We start from the raw sequence: 15,575 nt of genomic DNA, 5'->3' as shown, positions 1-15,575 counted from the left end.
GGAGGAGGAGGCTGAGTCTGGCCTTTCAGCCTCATACGGTGTTATCTGTGAATTTGACTAGTCATTTTGGTGCTTTGGCATGGATGGAAACCTGACTGGAGGAGTTTAAACATGGATTTCTGGAAAAGACAGGCACAGATTTGAGAGGGGACAGTCTGTTGGAAGTCTTTGGAAAGGAAAAGAGAAGTTGATATTGAACAGCAGTTTGTAAGGTCAATGAGGACTGATATTTTTTGAGAGGGCTAATAATGGCAGATTTGAAGGAGCAGAGTATAGCAGTTGAGAAGAGGGAACTGTGAACAATATTAACCAATGAGGGCATCAGAAAGAGGAGTCGAGATATAGCATTACAGGGAATGGGAGAATAATAAGAGAAAGATACAACTTTCAGGGCAGCTTGGAAGGACAGTTTCAACTGAATGGTGGGAAATAATCGGGACAGCTTATTAGAAGGTCACAACCTTCGTGATATTAAAATCAGTGAACTCTTTGCACTTGGTACTAGAAGTGAGGGTCAAATTGACAGGGAAGAGGGTTCGTTGCAGAGAAAAGACGACAACAGTTACTTTTGCATTCCATGATGTCCCAAGGAAAGTGAGAAGCTTTAGCACACAGTAGGATCCAAAGTTCACAAACTCTTTCAAAGCAAGATTTCAAACTGTTCGCTGTGAAGTTAATAATGGAGCTACTCCAGCAGACACCAGCCTCTACTGAAACAGCCTTTTCACATGGAGAAATATCCTAAGGTGCTTCACAGGAGGTTTATGAAATAAAATTTACACCAAGCTACACAAATGTTAAGGCATGTAAATATTGTAAATACAGAAATGAGAAGCAGCAAAATCATGGATGGCTGTGGGATGTGACAAAGTCAGAGTTATACAGCATGGAAATAGACCCTTCGGTCCAAAGTGTCCACACCGACCATGTCCTCAAATTAAACCTCTCTCACCTGCCTGCGTTTGGCACATAACCCTCCAAATCTTTCGTGTTCATGTACTTACCCAAATGTGTTTTAAATGTTTTAACTGTACTTGCATGCACCACCTCTTCTAGCAGTTCATTTCACACACGGAGGATTGTGTAAAAAAAGTTGCCCCTCAAGTCTTTTTAAAAACTTTCTCCTCTCACCTTAAAAATATGCCACCTATTTTTTGAACTCCCCCTCCCTGGAAAAAAAGACCCTTGCTATTTACTTTATTTATGCCTTTCACGATTTGAAAAATCTCTATAAGGACATCCCCTCAACCTATGCTCCAGTGAGAAAGTGTCAGTCTATCCAATCTAGTAAATTTTGTAACTCAAACTCTCCATTATTGGTAACATCCTGGGAAATCTTTATTGAACTCTCTCCAGTTTAATAATATCCTTCTTATAGCAGGGTGGCTAGGACTGTACGCAGTACTCCAGAAGAGATTGTGAAAATCTCAACATGACATCCCAACTCCTATACTCCAAGGTCTGAGCAATGAAGACACCCTCTTAACTACCTTGTCTACACGTTACACAAGTTTCAAAGAATTATGTCCCTGAACTCCTTGATCTCTCTGTTAGACAACACTACCCAGGGTCCGACTGTTAAAGAAATACTCTCCCTCAACTTCACTAACCGAACTTTTTAGTCATCTCACAGCTTAGTCTCTTTGCCATACACCTGCAAAATGCATTGGGAATGTTGTTACATTAAAGAGTCCTTGTATTATGAATACTTTGTCATTTTTAAAGTGAAGGAAGGAGCTAGGTGACATGAATTACATTCTATTCTAATATGCTTAAAGTGACTACAGTCATAGCAGTGGCAGGGACATATGACAAAAAAGAACTGCTTGTATTTACATAGCATCTTTAAAGTGGCACAATATCCCATGGTGCTGCATAGGAACATCTATCAAATGTCTGACACCATGCCATATAAAATACTAGAGAGGTTATTCCTGGCAAAAAAAAGTCATACACCACAGATAACAGCCACATTCGATGTAAGATAGGTGAGAAGACAGACATGTACTTCCATAACCAAAGCAGATTAGAGTCATTTATGTTTTTTTTAAAATAACTCCGTCTTCTTGCTCAATCTCCAAACTTAATCGTTTAACCACTGGTGATCAATTGCCTTAGTCCCAAGCTCTGGCACTCACTTCCAAACTTCTTCATCTCTCTTTCTTTCCCCAAGACTCTCCTTAAAAGCCTCTGACCAAATTTTCAGTCTCTTGCCTTAATGTTCAAAGTCATTTGCCCTCAAACAGAACCTCTCTCCAAAGATTCTGCCAGCTCGGAGTATTTCCAGTTTATGCTTTAAATTTACAGTGTCTGAAATATTGCGCTACTATTTCATGTGCTTAAGTGTCAAATATTGGTTGATAATGTTACTGTCAAGTACTTTGGGATCTTTTTAAAATACTATGTTAACGATGCTGTATAAATGGAAGATGCTACTTGATATACTAGTCAGAAGCTTAAAGAGACACTTTTGTAATTGATGGCAAACAAGCAGCAGCATTTGTCTAGATGCACATGGATAGTCAAAGAGATGGGGCTGCATACCTCTCAAGAAAAACCTTCTCAGTACACAAAGCACAGACTCCAGAATCACACTGATGAGTTTATTCGCAGGGAGGCAAGATGAGCCAAGAGTTTGCATCCTCAACAATAAATTGCCTGCTCTCTTCAGAACAAGATGCTCCTTGGAATCTTCTGTCCCCTCTTCAAATACCAATACACTCACAGAAACACCCAAGAAAGTCAACTGCGCAAGAAGGGAATAGTTGGCTAACTACATAAATAAGCACACCTCTACATGCAGAAACAGATGAGCAATAATCAGAAACAGAAGATACATAAAAGCTGATGAATGCTGTTCCAGCTTCCCCAGGAGTGCTGGAACCCTTTGCAAGTCACTTCTTGGATCTGTTTCTGTGGATATGATGCGTTGATATGTCACACCTACAAATCAACAACACAATCTTGAAATAATCTTGTCGCCTCTCTGCAAGTAAGTCATGCTTTGCCACAATCTTCCAGCTTTCTTTCACTTCTAACCATTCGGGGGAAAGAGTGGAGGGGAGAATGAGGAAGCAGCAAGGCTGCGGCGTCCTTATTCACTGTTCCATTTTAAATTCTTTACATCACTTCCTCCTCTAGCTCCCGACTTCTCTCTTCAATGCGGGGTTTTTTTCCCCCCTCTCTAAAACTGTCACTCTTCTCTACCAAGTATATCATGTGTCAACTCACCTAATTTTTATTCCTGACGGTCTCAAGACAATGGAATGCAGCAACAAGGGCTCAACTCCCAGCTGGAGCTCCAATGATCACGCTTTACGCCCAGTCAGTTCTCACAGGGTAGCTGGCTTTTAAAACCTGATCTCCGTGGGTTAAATCAAACAAAAGGCAGCCTGGGTGATAGGGGACCGGAGATGTGGGGGATGGGCCTTAAAGGGACATAGTTTCCTCTCTCCTTAAAGGGAAGGTTCAGTGCTTTGGTCAAAACCTCATCAGCTACCCCCTTGATTGCTCAGCCACTGCTGCCCGCCTTTAACAAAAAGACTGCGATCCTTTGAAAATTAAACCATCTCAGCGTAAATAATGCCAGCCTCCAAGGGATTCATTCAATTGCAAGCTGTCAATTTCTCCTCATCCAGCGTCAGCCCCAAGCAAGCTGACCCAGTTGCATTGCCTCAGTCTCAACCTTCAATCCTTCCAGGATTTTTGACCCACCCTATCCTACCTCAGCAGTCTCCTCCAATTGCCAGGCTCAGAGTCTTCATTCCTCTGCCTGGGTGGATCCATCACCACAAAATTGCAGCACTTGGCCTTTACAGAGCATCTTTAACATGGTCCCTAGGTGCTTCACAGGAGCATTAAAAACAATTTAACATTGAGCCACTGCAGGAGATATTAGGACCAGTGACCAAAAGACTGCTTAAAAAGTAGGTTTTAAGGAGTGATTTAAATGAAAACATGTAAAATAGACAGAATTCCAACACACAAGTAGCTGAAATTGAAACTGGATATTTCAGAGCAGGAAGGCTAAAATAATGACAGAAAGGAAGGAATTTCAAAGAATCTGGGACCCTATGACATCTCCAACTAGTGTGTTATCTAACTCCTCCACACCCAGCTCAGCATCAAGCTACAAGGGCCTTTGTAACATTAAAGATGCTTTGGCATTACTAAAAACGTGAAGAATTGGATGAATCATTTTGATTTCCAGCCCGATAAAATTAAACTTGACAATGTCAAGGCCAATGCAACAAAAAAGCCTTTCATTTCTATAGCATCTTTTATATAGCAAGACAGGCTTCACAAAGACTAGAAGACTAAGTGCAATAATGAAGTACAGAAAGAGAAATATTAGGTCAGGTGATCAAAACCTTCAGCAGCAGAAAGTTTTAAAGAAACTGGTGTAGAGAGGTAGAGAGAATTAAGGACTGGCTTCAGCACTTCACAGCGAGGAAAACTCGGCCAGAAATATTGATCATCCCATAATAACCCCTTCTGAAAGTAAGGACTGGCCCCGTATATGATGATCTTGGGGAATTGATAATGGGAAACAAGGAAGTGGCAGTGGCAGAGACTTTGAGAGCAAGTATTCTGTATCAGTCTTCACAGCCTATTTGAGGAATACATCAGGGTCCAACTCAGAGCTAAAGGGTCCCCTCTGCCCCACTAAGGGTAAGGAGTAGCCACTATGCCCGGGTCAGCATGAGAGCCCGATGTCTGTCGCTACCATTGTCGGTCTTCAAAAGTAGGAACTACAGAAAGCATTCCAAAAATAATAAAATATTGAGGGGCAAAACAGAGGAAGGGACTTCAAACGATCACTGGAGAAAAATTACTGGGAAAACTAATGGGACCAGAGCCTGACAAGGCCCCTGCACCTGATAGTATAAAGTCCTATTCAAAAAAGAGACAGACAGAAAGCAGTAGAGCAGGTTCATTAAAGAGAATCTAGGGCGAGTTAGCTTTTCAACCAGCACAGGAGTTCAGCGTTATGGGGGCAGGCAGAAAAGTGAAATTAAGGCTAAAACCAACTTGAAAGGTCAAATGGTCTACTCCTGTTCCTATTTCTAAATACAGCCAGCATTTGGCAAGGAAAGGACCGAGTTGTGCCACAAAGCATTACACGTAGCTAACAGCTTCAGTGTTTGGTAAAACCTTCAGAATGTCAATTCAGTCAAACTACTAGATGATATCTACAACCGCTGAGTTGGAACTCAGACGAAGGTTAGTTTGCTCCCTCAGTTTCACATGAAAGATCCCACAAGTGTTACTTCCCACTGCTTCATCACCTGCACATGTCCAGGCCAATATTTATCCCCCAACCAACATTAATAAAGATTCATCTGGTCATTATCCCCTTTCTGCTTGTTGCAATTTGCTGTGCACCAGTTAACTGTTCTGTTACTTGTAGATGTCCTGATGTCAGGAAATGTACACAAGCTGTACCTCTAATGTTTCCAGGAGGGAAACAAAGGCAAGGTACAACTATTTTTCAATGAGTAATAACTATAATAAAATCAGGTATTCTTCATTTAGTCACTAGAGCTCTACACCTCTTGGCTAATATATTACAATGTATGAAATACACTATACAAGTGGAAATTTGTTATGGGAGTTCTACCTAGTCTACGACATCAGGTGGAACGATGAGGTCTTATACCGGATTGTGAGGAACTGTGATGTTAAATTGCACATATTCAAAGCACAAAATTCTCTTTTCCAATTACCCTCAAGAAAGTAGTGGTGAGCTGCCTTCTTGAATGCCATGCTAATTCAGAGGGCAATTAAAACTCACACAAATTGCTGTAGGTCTGGACTCTGAGGTTATACTAAACAAGGGGAGCAGATTCCCTTCCTTAAAAAGATGTATTGTTGAACAAGATGAATTTTCATGAAAATGATGCGGTAATTTCACGGTCATCATTACTGGGTCTGGGTGGAAAGTTCTTCAGAGAGTTGGTGTGCACTCAATGAACCAAATGATCTCCTTCCACACTGTAGGGAACCTATGATTACTGTTACTAGGTTTATTCCAGATTTATCAAGTTGACTCAATTTAAATTGCTTACCTGTCATGGTGGAATTTCATCTCATGTCTTTGGACTATTAATCCAGGTCTCTGATTATTAACCTAATAACATAACCACTTTACCACTATGCAGTTCAGCAGCATCTCCCTGTAACCAATTTGCAGTATCTTTGACAACCAATCACGCTACTGAAACCCAATGATTGAAGGTCAGAAGTCCTGAGGATCTCAAAACTTGGAAGTGCTCTGGTGTTTTCACTCATTTTGGGAATGTCAACCTTTACAAGAGCACCACTGAGTGAGTACAATTCAACACCAGTTATAGAGTCATAGAGATGTACAGCATGGAAATAGACCCTTTAGTCCAACCCATCCGTGCCGACCAGATATCCAACCCAATCTAGTCCCACCTGCCAGCACCCAGCCCATATCCCTCCAAACCCATCCAAATGCCTTTTAAATGTTGCAATTGCACCAGCCTCCACCACTTCTTCTGGCAGCTCATTCCATACACGTACCAACCTCTGTGAAAAAAATTTGCCCCGTAGGCCTCTTTTATATCTTTCCCCTCTTACCCTAAACCTATGCCCTCTAGTTCTGGACTCCCCAACCCCAGGGAAAAGACTTTGCCTATTTATCCTATCCATGCCCCTAATAATTTTGTAAACTTCTCTAAGGTCACCCCTCAGCCTCCGATGCTCCAGGGAAAACAGCCCCAGCCTGTTCAGCCTCTCCAGATAGCTCAAATCCTCCAAACCGGGCAACATCCTTGTAAATCTTTTCTGAACCCTTTCAAGTTTCACAACATCTTTCCAATAGGAAGGAGACCAGAACTGCACACAATATTCCAACAGTGACCTAACCAATGTCCTGTACAGCCGCAACATGACCTCCCAACTCCCGTACTCAATACTCTGACCAATAAAGGAAGCATGATTTTATAACAAACCAATTACTTATGAAGATTAGATAAGAAAAAGGAATAAGCAGGTAGATCGGCTCTAAGTCTGCTCCGCTGTCCAGAAAATGGTTGATCAGTTTTGTTTTGAATGCCACATTCCATCTAACCTTGATCACTCTTGATTCCTCTGCTGAACAAGAATCTACCCTTGTCTCAAAAATATTCATGAACCCATCTTCACCACCTTCTGAAGAGGAGATACAAAGTTAGATAAGCCTCTGAAAAACAGTTGCATCTGTCCTGACAGGTTGCCCCTAATTTTAAAGTAGTATCCATTAGTTCACCCACAAAGGAAACATTCTTATTTTTATGTGCAGTTTCTCTTGGAATAAAGAGTAGCATCCCATCAGGCTTCTTGATCGAGTGCTGTAACTGCAGACTAAACTTTTTAAGACTCATGCCCCAGTACTCTGGAATTCTGCAGTCAGTCTCTTCTTTATAAATTCACTCTTGGGATGTGGGCATTACTCGCTGGGTCAGCATTTATTACTTGCCCCCTAGGTGTCTTGGAGAATGTGGTGGTCGTTGCCTTCTTGAACTGCTGCAGTTTGCATGCTGTATGTCGGCTCTTGGGGTGGGAATTGCAGGATTTTGATCCAGCGACAGTGGAGGAACGGTGATATATTTCCAAGTCAAGATGGTGAGTGTCTTGGAGGGTAATTTGAAGATGGTGCTGTTCCCATGTCTGCTGCCCTTGATTTCTACATGGAAGTGGACTTGGGTTTGTAAAGTGCTGCACACGATCTTGGGTGAATGCATCTTGTAGATAGTACGCACTGCTGCTACTGAGCATCAGTGTTCGAGGGAGTGGATGTGGTGCCAATCTAATGGGCTGCTAGGTCCTAGATGGTGGGGAGTATTCCATCACATGCCTGACTTGTCCCTTGGAGATGATGGACAGGCTTTGGGGAATCAGGACCTGAGTTACTTGCCACAATATATCTACCTCTTACCTCTTCTTGTGGCCAGTGTTTATGTGGAGAGTCCAGTTGAGTTTCTCATCAATGGTAACCTCAAGGATTTTGAAAGTGGGGATTCAGTGATGGTAACACCATTGAATGTTAAGAGGCAGTGGTTAGATTGTCTCTTATTTGTGTGGTGCAAATATTACTTGCCACTTGTCAGCCCAAGCCTGAATATGGTCCATATCTTATTGCATTTGAATATGGACTGCTTCAGTATCTGAGGAATCAAAATAGTGCTGAAAATTGTGTAATCATTTGTGAGCCACTTCTGACCTTAGTATGGAGGGAAAATCATTGATAAAGCAGCTAAAATGATTGGGCTTAGGATACTACCCTAAGGAACTCCTGCAGAGATGTTCTGGAGCTGAGATGACTGACCTCCCATGACAATAATCTTCCAATGTGGCAGATATGACTAACTGTTTAAGTAATACTCTGCTTTTCTTCTTGGCAAAGTGAATGACTTCACATCTACCCACATTATTCTCCATCTGCCAGATTTTGCCTACTCACTCTACCTACCTGCAACTTTGTCATCCTCTTTTACTTTTTTAACCTATCTGGCTGTTGTTTTAGATTAGAATACTTACAGTGTGGAAACAGGCCCTTCGGCCCAACAAGTCCACACCGACCCGCCGAAGCGCACCCACCCATACCCATTCCCCTACATTTACCCCTGCACCTAACACTACGGGCAATTTAGCGTGGCCAATTCACCTAACCTGCACATTTTTGGACTGTGGAAGGAAACCGGAGCACCCGGAGGAAACCCACGCAGACACAGGGAGAATGTGCAAACTCCACACCGACAGACAGTCGCCTGAGGCTGGAATTGAACCCGGGTCTCTGGCACTGTGAGGCAGCACTGCTAACCACTATGGCACCGTGCCGCCCTAAAAATTTATTTTTACAAATTGTCTACAAATTTAAGTCATGCTTTCACTCCCCTCATCAAAGTCATTGATAGAACATAGAAAAATACAGCGCAGTACAGGCCCTTTGGCCCTCGATGTTGCGCCGATCCAAGCCCACCTAACCTACACTAGCCTACTATCCTCCATATGCCTATCCAATGCCCGCTTAAATGCCCATAAAGAGGGAGAGTCCACCACTGCTACTGGCAGGGCATTCCATGAACTCACGACTTGCTGAGTAAAGAACCTACTCCTAACATCTGTCCTATACCTCCCACCCCTTAATTTATAGCTATGCTCCCTTGTAATAGCTGACTCCATACATGGAAAAAGGTTCTCACAGTCAACCCTATCTAAACCCCTAATCATCTTGTACACCTCTATCAAGTCACCCCTAAACCTTCTTTTCTCCAATGAAAACAGCCCCAAGTGCCTCAGCCTTTCCTCATACGATCCTCCTACCATACCAGGCAACATCCTGGTAAACCTCCTCTGCGCCCGTTCCAGTGCCTCCACATCCTTCCTATAGTATGGTGACCAAAACTGCACGCAATACTCCAGATGCGGCCGCACCAGAGTCTTATACAACTGCAACATGACCTCAGGATTCCGGAACTCAATTCCTCTACCAATAAAAGCCAGTACGCCATATGCCTTCTTCACCGCACTATTTACCTGGGTGGCAACTTTCAGAGATCTGTGTACATGGACACCAAGATCCCTCTGCTCATCCACACTAAGTATCCGACTATTAGCCCAGTACCCCATCTTTTTGTTACTCTTACCAAAGTGAATCGCCTCACACTTACCCACATTGAACTCCATTTGCCACCTTTCTGCCCAGCTCTGCAGCTCATCTATATCCCGCTGTAACCTGCCACATTCTTCCTCACTGTCAACTACTCCTCCGACTTTTGTATCATCCGCAAACTTGCTCATCCAACCTTCTAACCGCTCCTCCAGGTCATTTATAAAAATGACAAACAGCAATGGTCCCAAAACAGATCCTTGTGGAACACCGCTAGTAACGGCACTCCAAGATGAACCTTTACCATCAACTACTACCCTCTGTCTTCTTCCAGCCAGCCAATTCCTAATCCAAACCTCCAACTCACCCTCAATGCCATACCTCTGTATTTTTTGCAGTAGCCTACCATGGGGAACCTTATCAAACTCCTTACTAAAATCTATATACACCACATCTACCGCTTTCCCCTCATCCACCTCCTTAGTCACCTTCGCGAAGAATTCAATAAGGTTTGTGAGGCACGACCTGCCCTTCACAAAACCATGCTGACTATCCTTGATCACATTATTCCTATCCAGATGTTCATAAATCCTATCCCTTACAACTCCCTCTAAGACTTTGCCCACAACAGAAGTAAGAATCACTGGCCTATAGTTACTAGGGTTATCCCTACTCTCCTTCTTGAACAAGGGAACCACATTTGCTAGCCTCCAGTCTTCTGGCACTATTCCTGTAGACAACGAGGACATAAAAATCAAGGCCAATGGCTCTGCAATCTCTTCCCTTGCTTCCCAGAGAAGCCTAGGATAAATGCCATCAGGCCCAGGGGACTTATCTATTTTCACCCTTTCCAGAATTTCCAACACCTCTTCCCTACAGTTGTTAAAGTTGTTAAACGTTGAGGCCCCAGCACAGACCTCATTGCAGTAAGTAAAAGAAGCTTTACTTTGTATGTAAACCCTGCTGCGCCTGCTCTTGGAGCATTTCATAGGGACAGTGCAGGGACAGCTTTCTTCTTTTGCAAACATCCTTGATTATTCAGGGGTCACCAAACCATGGCTTACAATGTGGTTTTACTCTGGGGCAGGATAAGGAAGTAGCCCCCAAGCCAAATTCAGTCATAAACAGGAAGGGAAACTCTGCTGTTGTTGCTCTGGACCACACCCCAGTCAAGAAAATCAGCTGAAGTAACCAAGGTGAATTTAACTGCAGTTTTATTGTAACAGAAAAATATACTGTATTAAATGAATTAATGCCAGTGCGCAAGAGAGACAGAGTGCGAGCAGGAGAAAGCAAGCATGAGACAGACACAGTAACAGAGACAGAGGGGGAGAGAGAGAGAAACCTCAGAGAAAGCTTATGGATGGTCTACACTGTGAAAATCAATGTGCTACATCACAGGGAAACATAGTTGTGATTGGCTGGTATTTCGCTCAAGTATGTTAAAATTCTAAAAGTTTATTGGTAGTAGGGTTTACAATTTATTTTTCTTAATTTATGAATCAACCATAATAAAATGGTAGTGTTGCAGATGCAACATGTGGGAACTGCAAGCCACATCTGTGGTAGTGTCTGTGGTTCGAGGAGCTTCTGTTCAGAGTCAGAGTCAATAAGCTGGAAAGTGAGCTACAGACATTTGCAATGCATCAGAGAAAAAAAATTACCTGAACAATTTGTTCTAGAAGACAGTTACACCACTTAGAATGAAGTTTTCATTTGGTTAGCAGTCACGGACAGAAGGGTGTACTTACCAGTGAGGCAGGTAAGGGCATGGAAAAGGAACTTCAGATTTTACAATTGCCCAACAAATTTGAAATTCTTGCATGGATGACAGCAGGACATGTGACATGGGTGAGCACCAAGTGTTAAATATTCTTTTCTCAAGGACTTGAGATTTTGAGGGCTACATTTTGATTTTCGGGAATCAATTTTTAACTTTACAAGAGCTTCTCACTAACTCCTTCATTAGGTGATGCTGTTTCTGTTTTTTGGGTTGACATGTGGAAGTTGTTGCACTCTGAAAAAAGTTGAATTTGAAGATGTTCAAAGATGAACAGGTCAGATGAATTGGCCATAGTGTTAGGTGCATTAGTCAGAGGAATATGGGTCTGGGTGAGTTATTCTTTGAAAGGTCGGTGTGGACTTGTTGGGCCGAAGGGAGTCTAATCTAATCTAAACTCATCAATACCTCTTTTAAATCTAAAGTCACAATAAAGAAGCAATGTGTTAATTTCCTAGAAACCAGTGTTTAAATTGACACAAGACACAAATTAGGAGTCATTTTACAAAATAATTGATGTACAGTACACCCACACACACAAACCGATCACTCTAAACACTTTCCACAGATTAGTGACATCATAACTAATGTGTCTCAGACACATATGCACAAAGTTAGAAATTTTTTATCAAGCAATTTGGGGCGGCACGGTGACTCAATGGTTAGCACTGCTGCCTCACAGCACCAGGCCCCAGTCTTGGGCAACTGTCTGCGTGGGTTTCCTCCAGTTTTCTCCCACACTCCAAAGATGTGTAGATCACACGAATTGGCCATGCAAAATTGCCCATAGTGTTAGGTGTATCAGTCAGAGGGAATTAGGTCTGGGTGGGTTACTCTTTGGTTGGGCCAAAGGGCCTGTTTCAACACTGTAGGGAATCTAATCTAGTTACCAATGTTTCTGCTACATCTCTTTTTAAATTTAAAAACTGACAAAGCTCACTACAGTAGCAAATACTACATTTTTACCCACACATACAAGGTGAACTTCAGCTTTCAACCAAAAATTCTACATTCATTTGAAAGAGTTTATTACTTCAGTGATATCAAGTTTTTCAAGTGGTCCATATTTATCTCTGTATTGCTTTCAATGGTTTAACACTGCACTTCAGAATTCCCACTACAACCTCTTTCTCTAACCAGCCACTTTCCCAGACCTCTTGCCCTAGTGGGGAAGACAACAATGGCTCCACAATCCAAATTTCTCCAGCCTCAGCTTGCTCCCCCTGGCCACTCAGCACCTTGCACTCCTCCATCTTGTAAGCCCATTAGCAGCCAGCATGGCAGAGAGACAGCCTGCGGTTCAAGGTGCAGCTTCTCAAACTTTCTTTCAGCCCCAGGTGCAGGGACAACTTCTCTCATTGATCAGAGATTGATTTCTTTCCAGAAAGTTGCCTTCTGACCTCATTTCTTGAGTGCTGCATGACACAGGAAGCCATTGGTTGGTGTGCGCGCATAACTAGGAACATTTTGGCAGTATGGGACAGTACAATGAAGAGGACACAGTTTTATGCAGCCATAAGCACATGTCCAGAAGGGCTAGAAAGGAATTTGCCATGGGAGGGGTGTAGAACCAGGAAGGTGATTTTGTTTACATTGTACAAGTGGAACCTCAAAAAGGTGATAATCTCTGGATTACTACCCTAGCAAACAACAAATTGCCGTAGGCTAGAAAATAGGGAAATGACGTTGTGGAAGAGATGTGCTTTGATTCACAGGGCATTTGCACAGGTACTGGGTCAAGTTGGAGTTTTATTTAGACATGCCCCCTCACCTGAACCAAAATAAGACAAAAAAAAACTGCTGATACTGGAAATGTGAAATAAAAACAGAGTCGAGAATGTCGTGCTGGAAAAGCACAGCAGGTCAGGCAGCATCCGAGAAGCAGGAGAACTGATATTTTGGGCATAAGCCCTTTCTGATGAGGAGCTTATGCCCGAAACGTGGATTCGCCTGCTCCTCAGATGCTGCCTGACCTGCTGTGCTACACTCTCGACTGATATCCAGCATCTGCAGTCCTCACTTCCTCCTAGCTGAAATAAAGACAGGTATGGAAGCATTTGTGGCGAGATAAACAAAATTAACATGGAGTCCAGTATGATTAGTTTTTCCACACTTTTTATTTCAGCTGAATTAAGCTGGGACCAATGTTCTGGTGTCATATAACTAGAGTGGAGAGAGGGCTTTGAACTAAATTGTGAAGGTGTAGGAGAAATGATAAATCAATGAGAAACAGTGAGATTACCGACCAGTTACCTCTATGTATTAAGATAAATGGATGGGCAGTTAAGAGTCAACCACTTTGCTATGGGTCTGGAGTAGGCCAAACCAGATAAGAATGGCAGAATTTCCTTCTCCAAGAAGGACAGTAGTGAACCAGGTTGGGTTCTGAGACATTTGATGATTTGTAGTCACCACTATATAGTTTTCAATTTCAGAGTTATTAACTGATTTTTATTTGGTAGCATTTTAAATCCACGGACCCAGGGCATTTAGCCTGGGCCTCTGGAGGAAACAAAGCCAAGCTCCTGAATGACTGAAGCAGGGCTGCTGGCCTGCAACACACAATGCAGGGCAGCAGTTACACACACACACAAGCTTGTGGCTAATGTGAGCACTCCTTTCTAAAGGACACCTACAGATGTTGCATCAGGGAACAGCAAAGAGATGATCCATGATGCAGCAGTTATGAGAAAAGCACCTTTAAAAACAGTGACTGTTGTCTACTGAGCAAAACAAAACATTGCACTCCATTTGCCACAGTGACATCTCAAATAATTAATTTGTGAATGTGTTCAATTATGTTGGTTGAAGAGAAATACTGGGCAGGAGAAATCTCAGGCCACTTTTAACAATGGGCTTTAAAAGTGTGGATGAGATTACCAAGAGGTAGATCAGTACAGAGTAGACCATTCAGCCCAATTAACTCACTCTGACCATGGCTCATCATCCACTCAATGTTACTTTCTCTCAAATGCCACTTTTCCCACACTATTTTCATGTCCCCAGATTTCATTAGTCTCTCGAAATCTATCAATCTTTGTCCTTAAAATGTTCAATGTTTGAGCTTGCACAGCTCTTGGGATAAAGAATTTCAAAGATTCAAAACCCTTTGAATGAGGAAATTCTTCCTCATCTCAATCCCAAACGGCATGCCCATATTTTGAGATAGTGTCCACTGGAAGTAGACCACCCCCAGCCAAAGGACATAGCCACATTACCAAAAGTATGTGGACGCTTTGGAGAGGGTGCAGAAAAGGTTAACGAGGATGTTGCCTGGTATGGAAGGTGCTAGCAATGAAGAGAGGCTGAGTAGGTTAGGTTTATTTTCACTAGAAAAAAGGAGATTGAGGGGGGACCTGATGGAAATTTACAAAATCATGAAGGGTATAGACAGGGTGGATAGAGACAAGCTTTTTCCCAGGATGAAAGATTCAATAACGAGAGATCATGCTTTCAAGGTGAGAGTTGGAAAGTTTAAGGGGGATACACATGGCAAGTACTTCACACAGAGGGTGGTGGGCGTTTGGAACGCGTTGCCAGCAGAGGTGGTAGAGGCAGGCACGGTAGATTCATTTAAGATGTGTCTGGACAGATGCACGAGTAGGTGGGGGGGGGGGGGGGGGGGGGGGGGGGCAGAGGGATGCAAATGCTTAGGAATTGACCAAAAGTTCAGACAGTACATTTGGATTGGCTCAGGCTTGGAGGGTCGAAGGGCCTGTTCCTGGGCTGTAAATTTTCTTTGTTCTTGTTCATCCTGCACCTATCGGTTGAGCCCTTTAAAAAGATTGTAAGTTTCAATGACATCACCACTCCTTTTGTGTGTGTTGAAGAGGTGAGGGAGTGAGTGACAGTGAATGAGCAAGAGTGAAAAATTGAGAGAGAAATGAGAGAACTTTATGAGGAAGTCATCCATCATATTAAAAAGCAGAAAACCTTTGCTTATTAATTTAGGGACAATTTCAATTAGAAACTTACATCTTTGCTGGCCCAGTTGAAACTGGATGTCTGTCCTAAAGGTGAATGAACGTATTTTATTGCAGAATACTATACCAGGCAATCTTTATTAACAGGAAAAAAAACAGCTCAACTCGTAATAACCCTAGCCTGTACATTCCTGGGCACCATGGGCAATTTAGCATGGCCAATCCACCGAAACTGCACATCTTTGGACTATGGGAT

At 42.7% G+C, this 15,575-nt stretch overlaps 2 protein-coding genes across 7 annotated transcripts in view; one reads left to right on the top strand and one right to left on the bottom strand.

Annotated features, from left to right (window-relative positions):
- LOC140463352 (uncharacterized) overlaps window positions 1–15,575 on the bottom strand; it is a 121,161-nt gene that overhangs the window by 15,360 nt on the left and 90,226 nt on the right. The window contains exon 1 of one of the 6 annotated variants that reach the window (XM_072557187.1): window positions 3,232–3,354. The exons of the other annotated variants lie outside the window; for them this stretch is intronic. The gene's annotated coding sequence lies outside the window, so the exon portion shown is untranslated. Of the gene's footprint in view, window positions 1–3,231; window positions 3,355–15,575 lie in introns of those variants that run through there. 6 annotated transcript variants of the gene reach the window in all.
- The window catches only part of LOC140463354 (slit homolog 1 protein-like), a 334,431-nt gene that overhangs the window by 304,403 nt on the left and 14,453 nt on the right, over window positions 1–15,575 (top strand). The window lies entirely within an intron of this gene.

The sequence above is a fragment of the Chiloscyllium punctatum genome, chromosome 38, assembly GCF_047496795.1.
Source record: "Chiloscyllium punctatum isolate Juve2018m chromosome 38, sChiPun1.3, whole genome shotgun sequence".
NCBI lineage: Eukaryota > Metazoa > Chordata > Chondrichthyes > Orectolobiformes > Hemiscylliidae > Chiloscyllium > Chiloscyllium punctatum.
Note: the sequence above shows the minus strand (reverse complement) of the source record. Positions and strands in the feature narration are given on the sequence as shown.